This window comes from Carcharodon carcharias, chromosome 16 (genome assembly GCF_017639515.1).
Source record: "Carcharodon carcharias isolate sCarCar2 chromosome 16, sCarCar2.pri, whole genome shotgun sequence".
NCBI lineage: Eukaryota > Metazoa > Chordata > Chondrichthyes > Lamniformes > Lamnidae > Carcharodon > Carcharodon carcharias.
In genome coordinates this window covers 5,863,874-5,876,768 of record NC_054482.1, presented here as the reverse complement: position 1 = coordinate 5,876,768, position 12,895 = coordinate 5,863,874, and the positions used below count along the sequence as shown (strand labels likewise).

General features: G+C 50.1%; 1 protein-coding gene across 6 annotated transcripts in view; it reads right to left on the bottom strand.

The window, feature by feature from the left end:
* nek7 (NIMA-related kinase 7) overlaps nucleotides 1-12,895 on the bottom strand; it is a 196,794-nt gene that overhangs the window by 169,964 nt on the left and 13,935 nt on the right. Inside the window, exon 1 of one of the 6 annotated variants that reach the window (XM_041208101.1) lies at nucleotides 8,082-8,169. The exons of the other annotated variants lie outside the window; for them this stretch is intronic. The gene's annotated coding sequence lies outside the window, so the exon portion shown is untranslated. Of the gene's footprint in view, nucleotides 1-8,081; nucleotides 8,170-12,895 lie in introns of those variants that run through there. 6 annotated transcript variants of the gene reach the window in all.

Here is a 12,895-nt window from a genome sequence, read left to right as displayed (position 1 = left end):
TCGTGACTTGTGCCTTGTAGATGGTGGACAGGCTTTGGGGAGTCAGGAGATGAATTACTGCTGCAGGATTCCTAGCCCGTGACCTGCTCTTGCAGCCACAGCATATATATGGCTAATCCAGTTCAGTTTCTGGCCAATGTTAATCCCTAGGATTCATCGATGGCAATGCCATTGAATGCCAAGGGGCGACAGTTAGATTCTCTCTTGGAGATGGTCATTACCTACCATTTGTGTAGTGTGAATGTTTCTCGTCAATTATCCTGGATTTTGTCCAGGTCTTGCTGCATTTGGACATGAAATGAATGCTTCATTATCTGGGGAGTTGTGAATGGTGCTGAACATGGTGCAATCATCAGCGAACATCCCCACATCTGACCTTATGATGGAAGGAAGGTCATTGATGAAGCAGCTAAAAATGGTTGGGCCTAGGACACTACCCTGAGGAACTCCTGCAGTGATGTCCTGGAACTGAGATGATTGACTCCCAACAACCACAACCATCTTCCTTTGTGCTAGATATGACTTCAACCAGCAGAAAGTTTGCTCCCAGATTCCCATCGACTTCAGTTTTTCTAGGGCGCCTTGATGCCACACTCCGTCAAATACAGCCTTGATGTCGAGGGCAGTCACACTCACCTCAGCTCAGGAGTTCAACTCTTTTGCCCACGTTTGAACCAAGGCTGCAATGAGGTCAGGAGCTGAGTGGCTCTGGCAGAACCCAAACTGAGCATCAGTGAGCAGGTTATTGGTAAGCAAGTGGTGCTGGATAGCACTGTTGATGACCCCCTTCATCACTTTACTGAAGATCGAGAGTAGACTGATTGGCCGGGTTGCATTTGTACCGCTTTGTGTGTACAGGACATACCCGGGCAATTTTCCACATTGCCGGGTAGATGCCAGTATCGCAGCTGTACTGGAACAGCTTGGCTAGAGGCACAGCAAGTTCTGCTGCACCTCGTCAGTACTATTGTTGGAATGTTGTCAGGGCCCATAGCCTTTGTAGTATCCAGTGCCTTCAGCCCGTTTCTTGAAATCAAATGGAACGAATCGAATTGGCTGAAGACTGGTGTCTATGATGCAGAGACCTCCGGAGGAGGCAGAGATGGATCTCGGCACTTCTGGCTGAAGACTGTTACAAATGCTTCATCTTTTGCACTGATCTGCTGCGCTCCCCCATCATTGAGGATGGGGAAAAATTATGGAGCCTCCTCCTCCAGTGAGTTGTTTAATTGTCCACCACCATTCACAACTGGATGTGGCAGGACTGCAGAGCTGAGGTCTGATTCATTGGTTGTGGTATCACTTGGCTCTATCACTTGCTGCTTATGCTGCTTGGCATGCAAGTAGTCTTGTGTTGTTGTCTCACCAAGTTGACATCTCATTTTTAGATATGCCTGGTGCTGCTCCCGGCATGCCCTCCTGCACACTTCATTGAGCCAGGATTGATCCCATAGTTTGGTGGTAAACGGGAGAGTGGGGGATATGTCAGGCCATGAGGTTACAGATTGTGATCGAGTACAATTCTGTTGCTGCTGATGGCCCACGGCATCTCATGGTTGCCCAGTCTTAAGCTGCTAGATCTGTTTGAAATCTAGCCCATTTAGCATGGCAGTCATGCCACACAACACAATGGAGGGTATCCTCAATGTGAAGACAGGACTTTATCTCCACAAGGACTGTGCGGTGGTAACTCCTACTGATATTGTCATGGACAGATGCATCTGCGGCAGGTAGGCTGGTGAGGATGAGGTCAAATATGTTTTTCCTCACCAGCCTACCTGCCGCAGATGCATCTGTCCATGACAATATCAGTAGGAGTTACCACCGCACAGTCCTTGTGGAGATAAAGTCCTGTCTTCACATTGAGGATACCCTCCACCACCACCTGCTGCAGACCACCACCTGGTTCCCTCACCACCTGCTGCAGACCCAGTCTAGCAGCTATGTCCTATGGCCAACACGGTCAGTAATGGTGATACAGAGCCACTCTTTCTGATGGGCATTGACGTCCCCATTCTAGAGTACATTCTGCACCCTTGACTCCCTCAGTGATGTTCAACATGGAGGAGTACTGATTCATCAGCCAAGAGTGGGTAATCAGCAGGAGGTTTCTTTGCCCATGTTTGACCTGATGCCATGAGATTTCATGGAGACTTTACTTACATGTAAGCTGTTGTTATTATTGCTTATAAACAGGAAGTGCAGACAGATGCAAGATTTCTAATATATCTTAATATAGATGTTTCATTTGGGGAACTATACACTTCCTTTCTCTGCATGCTACTTCTCTGTAAAATATTGTTGTGGGGAGCTCTACTGCAGCTGGATCCATTAAACTCCACTGGCTGCAGCATTGCATTTTTTCCATACTATTATACCCTTTGAGAAATCCACACAATTTGAACTATTATGACAAAGTGAAAGGCAGCACCAGCTTGGACTCATAACCAAAGCCAATTCCTGTGCAAAATACTTAATACACTTTTAGATTCCTGGTTGAAATCAAGACTACTGCATAAAGCAGTCGAGGTCTTGTACAAACAAAAAATCTCCCAGAACTAGAACAACCGACATGAAAGACTCTGAAGGCTGCTGGTGTGGGAAACATTAATGTCTCACTCATGCAGCAAGGAGTTTTTCTCTAGTTTTAGGTTAGTGTGTCTCATTTGGTACGTGAAGGGATGGAGCTTTACACAATATATGCCTGCAATATACCTGACACAGAAGTGCTTGACGTTAGCAAAGGGGGCCAAAAGTAGAATGTGTTCCATTCCGCAGCATGAACATACCTTACCTTATTGAGTTGTTGCACTGTGGCAGCTGAATGTTGAAAACATTTGCATGTGCATAGTGCAGTAGTAGAAAACAGCAGGATTTGTGACAAACATTACAGTTTCCAGACCACACTTCTTGCAATATTTTGAATGTGTCATGCCAAACAATGAGGCAAACTTATTTCCACAAGTGAATTACGCTCCACTTCATAATTGAAGTGATTTATTGAATCTCACTGATGAATGTAACACCTCCCTATTCACACACAATTTTTCCCCATAGAGCTACAAGGCAAATATCCAACTTCAAGATCACAGAAATCATGTACTTAACAAGAACTAATCACGTGGATAAATGAATCCCTCCTTGGCTTCACTTCATATTAAAAGATTGTTAACATGCGCATGCTGCATATCAATGCTGTGCATCATGTGCCACAGCTCCTGCTGAATGCTTCAAAAAAGTCAAATGTAGCAACCAGTAGAGTACACAATCAATTCACAGTATACAATAATTGTGCCATATGGAAATGTAATAGCAAGCTTGTTTACTTGCAGTGATACTAAAGTGAAAACTGTTCTCCCACATACATCCCAAATTTGGTTTACCATGTACAATGTTTAAGCAAGCTAGTTAGAATCAAAAGTCCACAGCATTATGGCTGACCAACTAGTTTTCCCTCTCAAAAAATAGTTATAGTAATAGCTAATTTGGATACAATGAACAAAACATTGAATTAAAAAAGTGCTTAAAATAAAACCTCAGTATCCCAAACAATTGATAAGTACATCTTTGTGCTTATTAAACATTTTTCAAAAAGTTGGATGTATTTTAAACAGCTTACAAATGCACACCGTAACACATGTGGTGTGTAGACAAGCAAGAAAAACAGTGAATTTCAACCTGGATGTGCAAATGTCTCAAAAGTCACTAGTATATCCACAGAAGGTGGCATTTTTTTTTACACACTTTTGATAGCAATTGCATGTAAAGAAAACTGAAATTACAAGACTTTAGAATATGTAAGAATAAAGTAAATCCACACTGGGCATGAGGGAATGCATTGGGATATGCAAGTATGTTCAGATCAGATGTTTTACTCATTACTTGTTGCACTATGAGATTCTCATTACTATGCAGCAATAACACTGAACCAAAACAATTCAAAGGTTCTACAGTTGAAAGAAACTGAGTGTAATGGTGTTGTATAAAGAAGCTATGTTGATGAATAATAACCCTTTTCATCTTAGGTATCAACCTAGAACAACATTCAATAAGATTGATAAAAATCTGAGCTGCTGGAGCCGTGTTAAAACTTGGCAAAAGCATGTTGTTCTCAAAACAGTTGTATGACTACTTTTACACCACATAGAAGTTAACAAGTTTGCACAACATGAACAGTATTTAATAACTAAACTAGAAGTCTTAAACTGATCAATAAATTCCCTACTATTGTAGTAAAAACAGTTCTGTGTAAATTATTTTAAAAATTTATACCATGTCAATTTTTTCATTATCAAAAACAAGCATCGTCCAATAGCACCATGGCTTTAAAGAATGATCCAATGCTGGAATAAATGTCCTCAGGCTACTTCAAGAACTAAGTTATAACATGTTGCTCTGAGTTCTTAATTCCCTGTACAGGTTCACTCACTATAGCCAGAGCCAGTGTTTTATAATGGCTGGAAAAGTCAAATTACACTTCTATCATTTGGAACTCTAGGATATATACCAGTGTTTTGAGAATTATACACCTTCAATTTGTGTGTTTTTTTCCGCAAAATGAAGAACCCACCAGGCTTGACTTTCATCAGAACATGAAAGGTCATCTCAACCTGAAACGTTAACTTTGTTTCTCTCCACAGATGCTGGCTGACCTGCTGAGTGTTTCTAGCAATTTTTTTTGTTTTATTTCAGATTTCCAGCATCTGCAGTATTTTGCTTTTGGAATGTTACAGGGCTATTTTAGTATCTTAAATTATGGTGGAGGCACGTTACAGACTGATCCTCCAGATAAAATAGGGAGTTTAATAAACACTTACTCCATATGATGCTTCTATTATAAAATATTTATCCCTGCGTTCTATACTTTACTCCAATTTTCACTTTTAAATAATTATGATGGCAACCAAAAGCACTAGAAAAATGCCAATTTGCTCAAAACTCAAAATGGCAATTAAACTCCACATATCATACAAAACAAAGGCAAGAAAACAGAGATCGCACCTTGAACACTGCAAAACTATAACAATCTAGGTTTGGTACATCAGAATTATTACCTGCAAAATGTATTCTTATATTATTGAGGGTTAATAGCAAAGTGATCTCAAACACTAAGCAGATCTGAATTAGGTCATTTAATTTTTCCTAATTCACTTTATTTGCATTAATTCAGACTCAGATGGCAATCGGGGCAGGGGAGAGATACAGGTGTTCACACATGGTTACATTTTCATCTTTACCATGTGGTTGTTAGATCTCGTCGCAGTGATGCAGAGTAACCTCTGACAGGAGCTCTGAAAGGCCCTCACAGACCCTACCAGGTTTTCTTTCCATTAATTTTAATGGGAAGAAAAGCAGTTGGGATCCGCACGTGATCCACCTACCCAATTCTTGGCTCAGGCAATCAAAGTGAAAAACCAATTCCACAAAGCTGCTCTGCTGTAATTATATAAAGGGATTCACTGATATTCAATGTAGAGATTTAAAAAACATCTGAAACAAAGTTGAATTCCATTAATATGTTCAAGTTACAAACAGAATGACTCAGTTGTATGCAAATTCTTTGAATCAAGTTAATAATTCAAGGGAATGAAATAGCGTGAACACATTATCAGAAAGTATTCAATAAGGTGCCTTATTAGGAAAATTCAGGTACAGTATGATGGAGGAAATGTAGTACAAAGTTGTACCCCAAGGAGTCAGAGCCATGTCAACTTGTACATGCATATGGTTTGTACTTCATTATAAGAAAGAGTCTTCAAATTTGTTGACAGCATAAATCTAGGAGGTTTACCAAACCACAAAGATGACTGTAAAAGACTTTAGGAGGACATGGACAGATTAATGAAGTAGGAAGACAGACGGCAGGTGCAAGTTAACATAAATGAGTGTGAAGTGATGCATTTTGGAAGAAAGAAAGAAAAAATCCTAAATATGACTTCAGGACATCCCAAAGCAATTCATGGCAAATGAATTACTTCTGAAATGTAATCACTGTTGCAATGCAGGAAAAACAAGGATCGAGTACATAAATGTAATGGAAAGACACTAAACAAAAGGGGCCTACAGATTCAAATACATAATTCCCTACAAGTGAGCACCAGTTGATTGAGCTACACAGGCGGTCAAAAGAATTTGGGATTTTATAAATAACGAAGCATAAAGGAATAACAAGGAATTTGTACAAGTATTGGTTAGGCCACAGTTAAAAGACTATTTAAATACAAGTTTGTTCTAATGTGAAGCTGACAGCATAACTCAATAGCCACAATATTTGCATATTAACCTTTCACAAGTGATACTTGGAAAAACTATAAAAATATCAGAATGTAAAAACACAACTCTACCAAAATACACAAACTCTTCCTTTAAAAATAGTGATTTAGGATTACAAATGCCTGCCAAAGCTTACCTCCATTTAGGCCTGCCCCTCTCTCTGGGGCCTGAGGCTAAAGTTCTGCTTCAATTTCAGGGTTAATCACGTTTCTGGCCTCAGGATTTCTTATACTTGTGACAAGCTGACTCCCAAATCAATTGCTGGCTATCAGGCTCAATAATGACAATTATTGGTGCACCGCTGTGGCAACAACAGCTTGAAAAGCAAAAGGAGGGGAGGGTAGGGGATGTCGTCGAACATAGTAGTCAACTTGTGCATTGCAAGCATGCACAAACAACAAATAAACAAACGATCAGACAAATGGTTTTGCAGAAGGAAAATTGCTGACCAGTATATGACAAAAGGCCCGCTCTCCTTTGGATCGTACCACATAACCTTGTCCATCTTGATAGACATTCAAAAATCATCATGGCAGCAGGTGCCAAATTATGATGACGATACAAGTAAAGCAAGTAATCATAATTCATAATATAGTACTAGGCAATTAAAATAAAGTATAAAAAAGATTGCACAAATATGAACATAACAGTATACAAATAATTATAATACATGGTAAATTGCAGATCTCCTTAATTTACAGAGTAAAAATGAAAGGTCGACTACACTCCACAATTTGTATAAAAGTCCATAGATCCTATGTTGTCAGGTTAAATTAATTAAATTCTCTATCCTTTACATATTATGTCTACGTCATCTATATCACAGCCTTGGTTTAACATTTTATCCAAAAGGTGGCAACTCCAACAACCCAACACTTTATTAGTATGACATTAAAATGACAACCTTAATTACATTCCCAAGTCTTTACAGCAGTTTGAATGCACAAAGGCAAGAATGATATCAACTGCAGTAACCAGTTATAACAAAATTGATAAACCTACTGAGATAAATAACCAAAGAAAAAGAACAAAGCTTGGGAAAGTTGTTCAGTAAAATAAAAGAAATCTTGAGTGATTACTGAAAATTCACAGAAGGTAGAGCAAAGGAAGCACATTTTAAAACTAGGATGATGCAGTTTTGTGGAGTTACTTACATTCAAAGCAAGTTTTACAAAACGGGAGAAAAATATGATCAAATATTGTATTACTGTGCAGCTTAGGCTATCAATGAAGAGCATGAAACTTTTATATCATCTCAGTTATGTTATATATCAATATATGTACCATATTACAATAGTGGAAAACATCTATGCTACAGAAGCACAGTAAACATAGATGACCAATGAGCACACAGATTAGTATGCATTGTATATATTTGTAACCCTAATCTATGATTTACGCGCAATTCCAATGAATTTCTGAAAAGATAGCTGTCTTGAAACCATTAATATACACTTATTAACAGCATCTGTTATAAATGCTCATCTCTAGTTTTACTATTATTTTTGAACAATGCATCAACTCCAGGGTAGCAAACTTTCAAGCAGATCTGATTTGCAAATGCCACAGTGTTTCTTTTATAAAGATCTACAGTACTCGATTTCATAAATGCAAAACCAACTAATAAATGATGCCAGAGTCTCTGAAAAAGGGACCAAAAAGCAAAGAAGTTGGCTTTGGAATCTGAACAACAGTAAGAAATTGTTCCAGTGTTATTCCTTCTTGGAATAACCAGTTTGCTGAAATGACGTTCCTAAAGAACGCAGCTAGGGTTAAAACAAAAGATGAACTAAAAATACATAGCTTACTAAATGGAGTGGTTCCTGAAACTTTTCTCAAGAGAAGATTCTAGAAGCATGACAACCGAATTGTAGCAGGTTCCACGACAAAACTTGATGATTTGGATTTCAAAAGATAGGATTCAAAACCAATAATTCCTCAAGAATAGGCATTCAATAGTTGAGGGTGCTAAGTGAAAGCAGGACTGAAATCCACGCAGTGCTGACAGTCCTCAAAACAAAGCAAAGCCATATCCATTTTGAAAAACTTTAAATATACACCAAAGTTAAAACAAACCACTCTGTCTCAAATCAGTAACAGGCAGAATAATACAATTGGCTATCAAAAAATTCAAGGTTACTCATTGGAAATTAACCTAAATGGTGGTCAATAAGGGGGGGGAGGAGGAGGACGAGAGGGGGGGGGAGGAGGGGGGGGGAGGAGGAGGACGAGAGGGGGGGGAGGAGGGGGGGGGAGGAGGAGGACGAGAGGGGGGGGGGGGGAGGAGGGGGGGGAGGAGGAGGACGAGAGGGGGGGGGAGGAGGAGGGGGGAGGAGGAGGACGAGAGGGGGGGAGGAGGGGGGGGAGGAGGAGGACGAGAGGGGGGGAGGAGGAGGAGGAGGAGGACGAGAGGGGGGAGGAGGAGGAGGAGGAGGAGGAGGACGAGAGGGGGGAGGAGGAGGAGGAGGAGGAGGACGAGAGGGGGGAGGAGGAGGAGGAGGAGGAGGACGAGAGGGGGGAGGAGGAGGAGGAGGAGGAGGACGAGAGGGGGGAGGAGGAGGAGGAGGAGGAGGACGAGAGGGGGGAGGAGGAGGAGGAGGAGGAGGAGGACGAGAGGGGGGAGGAGGAGGAGGAGGAGGAGGAGGACGAGAGGGGGGAGGAGGAGGAGGAGGAGGAGGAGGACGAGAGGGGGGAGGAGGAGGAGGAGGAGGAGGACGAGAGGGGGGAGGAGGAGGAGGAGGAGGAGGACGAGAGGGGGGAGGAGGAGGAGGAGGAGGAGGACGAGAGGGGGGAGGAGGAGGAGGAGGAGGAGGACGAGAGGGGGGAGGAGGAGGAGGAGGAGGACGACGAGAGGGGGGAGGAGGAGGAGGAGGAGGAGGACGAGAGGGGGGAGGAGGAGGAGGAGGAGGAGGACGAGAGGGGGGAGGAGCAGGAGGAGGAGGAGGACGAGAGGGGGAGGAGGAGGAGGAGGAGGAGGACGAGAGGGGGAGGAGGAGGAGGAGGAGGAGGACGAGAGGGGGAGGAGGAGGAGGAGGAGGAGGACGAGAGGGGGGAGGAGGAGGAGGAGAGGAGGACGAGAGGGGGGAGGAGGAGGAGGAGGAGGAGGACGAGAGGGGGGAGGAGGAGGAGGAGGAGGAGGACGAGAGGGGGGAGGAGGAGGAGGAGGAGGAGGACGAGAGGGGGGAGGAGGAGGAGGAGGAGGAGGACGAGAGGGGGGAGGAGGAGGAGGAGGAGGAGGACGAGAGGGGGGAGGAGGAGGAGGAGGAGGAGGACGAGAGGGGGGAGGAGGAGGAGGACGAGAGGGGGGAGGAGGAGGAGGAGGAGGAGGACGAGAGGGGGGAGGAGGAGGAGGAGGAGGAGGACGAGGGGGGGAGGAGGAGGGGGAGGAGGAGGACGAGAGGGGGGAGGAGGAGGGGGAGGAGGAGGACGAGAGGGGGGAGGAGGAGGGGGAGGAGGAGGACGAGAGGGGGAGGAGGAGGGGGAGGAGGAGGACGAGAGGGGGGAGGAGGAGGGGGAGGAGGAGGACGAGAGGGGGGAGGAGGAGGGGGAGGAGGAGGACGAGAGGGGGGAGGAGGAGGGGGAGGAGGAGGACGAGAGGGGGGAGGAGGAGGGGGAGGAGGAGGACGAGAGGGGGGAGGAGGAGGGGGAGGAGGAGGACGAGAGGGGGGAGGAGGAGGGGGAGGAGGAGGACGAGAGGGGGGAGGAGGAGGGGGAGGAGGAGGACGAGAGGGGGGAGGAGGAGGGGAGGAGGAGGACGAGAGGGGGGAGGAGGAGGGGGAGGAGGAGGACGAGAGGGGGGAGGAGGAGGGGGAGGAGGAGGACGAGAGGGGGGAGGAGGGGAGGAGGAGGACGAGAGGGGGAGGAGGAGGGGGAGGAGGAGGACGAGAGGGGGGAGGAGGAGGGGGAGGAGGAGGACGAGAGGGGGGAGGAGGAGGGGGAGGAGGAGGACGAGAGGGGGGAGGAGGAGGGGGAGGAGGAGGACGAGAGGGGGGAGGAGGAGGGGGAGGAGGAGGACGAGAGGGGGGAGGAGGAGGGGGACGAGAGGGGGGAGGAGGAGGACGAGAGGGGGGAGGAGGAGGACGAGAGGGGGGAGGAGGAGGGGGAGGAGGAGGACGAGAGGGGGGAGGAGGACGAGAGGGGGGAGGAGGAGGGGGAGGAGGAGGACGAGAGGGGGAGGAGGAGGGGAGGAGGAGGACGAGAGGGGGGAGGAGGAGGGGAGGAGGAGGACGAGAGGGGGGAGGAGGAGGGGGAGGAGGAGGACGAGAGGGGGGAGGAGGAGGGGGAGGAGGAGGACGAGAGGGGGGAGGAGGAGGGGGAGGAGGACGAGAGGGGGGGAGGAGGAGGAGGAGGACGAGAGGGGGGAGGAGGAGGAGGAGGAGGAGGACGAGAGGGGGGAGGAGGAGGAGGAGGAGGAGGAGGACGAGAGGGGGGAGGAGGAGGAGGAGGAGGAGGACGAGAGGGGGAGGAGGAGGAGGAGGAGGACGAGAGGGGAGGAGGAGGAGGAGGAGGAGGACGAGAGGGGGAGGAGGAGGAGGAGGAGGAGGAGGACGAGAGGGGGGAGGAGGAGGAGGAGGAGGAGGACGAGAGGGGGAGGAGGAGGAGGAGGAGGAGGAGGACGAGAGGGGGGAGGAGGAGGAGGAGGAGGAGGACGAGAGGGGGGAGGAGGAGGAGGAGGAGGAGGACGAGAGGGGGGAGGAGGAGGAGGAGGAGGAGGACGAGAGGGGGGAGGAGGAGGAGGAGGAGGAGGACGAGAGGGGGGAGGAGGAGGAGGAGGAGGAGGACGAGAGGGGGGAGGAGGAGGAGGAGGAGGAGGACGAGAGGGGGGAGGAGGAGGAGGAGGAGGAGGACGAGAGGAGGAGGAGGAGGAGGAGGAGGAGGACGAGAGGGGGGAGGAGGAGGAGGAGGAGGAGGACGAGAGGGGGGAGGAGGAGGAGGAGGAGGAGGACGAGAGGGGGGAGGAGGAGGAGGAGGAGGAGGACGAGAGGGGGGAGGAGGAGGAGGAGGAGGAGGACGAGAGGGGGGAGGAGGAGGAGGAGGAGGAGGACGAGAGGGGGGAGGAGGAGGAGGAGGAGGAGGACGAGAGGGGGGAGGAGGAGGAGGAGGAGGAGGACGAGAGGGGGGAGGAGGAGGAGGAGGAGGAGGACGAGAGGGGGGAGGAGGGAGGAGGAGGACGAGAGGGGGAGGAGGAGGAGGAGGAGGAGGACGAGAGGGGGGAGGAGGAGGGGGAGGAGGAGGACGAGAGGGGGAGGAGGAGGAGGAGGAGGAGGACGAGAGGGGGGAGGAGGAGGAGGAGGAGGAGGACGAGAGGGGGGAGGAGGAGGGGGAGGAGGAGGACGAGAGGGGGGAGGAGGAGGGGGAGGAGGAGGACGAGAGGGGGGAGGAGGAGGGGGAGGAGGAGACGAGAGGGGGGAGGAGGAGGGGGAGGAGGAGGACGAGAGGGGGGAGGAGGAGGGGAGGAGGAGGACGAGAGGGGGGAGGAGGAGGGGGAGGAGGAGGACGAGAGGGGGGAGGAGGAGGGGGAGGAGGAGGACGAGAGGGGGGAGGAGGAGGGGGAGGAGGAGGACGAGAGGGGGGAGGAGGAGGGGGAGGAGGAGGACGAGAGGGGGGAGGAGGAGGGGGAGGAGGAGGACGAGAGGGGGAGGAGGAGGGGGAGGAGGAGGACGAGAGGGGGGAGGAGGAGGGGGAGGAGGAGGACGAGAGGGGGGAGGAGGAGGGGGAGGAGGAGGACGAGAGGGGGGAGGAGGAGGGGAGGAGGAGGACGAGAGGGGGAGGAGGAGGGGGAGGAGGAGGACGAGAGGGGGGAGGAGGAGGGGGGAGGAGGAGGACGAGAGGGGGGAGGAGGAGGGGGAGGAGGAGGACGAGAGGGGGGAGGAGGAGGGGGAGGAGGAGGACGAGAGGGGGGAGGAGGAGGGGGAGGAGGAGGACGAGAGGGGGGAGGAGGAGGGGGAGGAGGAGGACGAGAGGGGGGAGGAGGAGGGGGAGGAGGAGGACGAGAGGGGGGAGGAGGAGGGGGAGGAGGAGGACGAGAGGGGGGAGGAGGAGGGGGAGGAGGAGGACGAGAGGGGGGAGGAGGAGGGGGAGGAGGAGGACGAGAGGGGGGAGGAGGAGGGGAGGAGGAGGACGAGAGGGGGGAGGAGGAGGGGGAGGAGGAGGACGAGAGGGGGGAGGAGGAGGGGGAGGAGGAGGACGAGAGGGGGGAGGAGGAGGGGGAGGAGGAGGACGAGAGGGGGGAGGAGGAGGGGAGGAGGAGGACGAGAGGGGGGGAGGAGGGGGGGAGGGAGGACGAGAGGGGGGAGGAGGAGGGGGAGGGGAGGACGAGAGGGGGGAGGAGGAGGGGGAGGAGGAGGACGAGAGGGGGGAGGAGGAGGGGGAGGAGGAGGACGAGAGGGGGGAGGAGGAGGGGGAGGAGGAGGACGAGAGGGGGGAGGAGGAGGGGGAGGAGGAGGACGAGAGGGGGGAGGAGGAGGGGCGAGGAGGACGACGAGAGGGGGGAGGAGGAGGGGGAGGAGGACGACGAGAGGGGGGAGGAGGAGGGGGAGGAGGACGACGAGAGGGGGGAGGAGGAGGGGAGGAGGACGACGAGAGGGGGGAGGAGGAGGGGGAGGAGGACGACGAGAGGGGG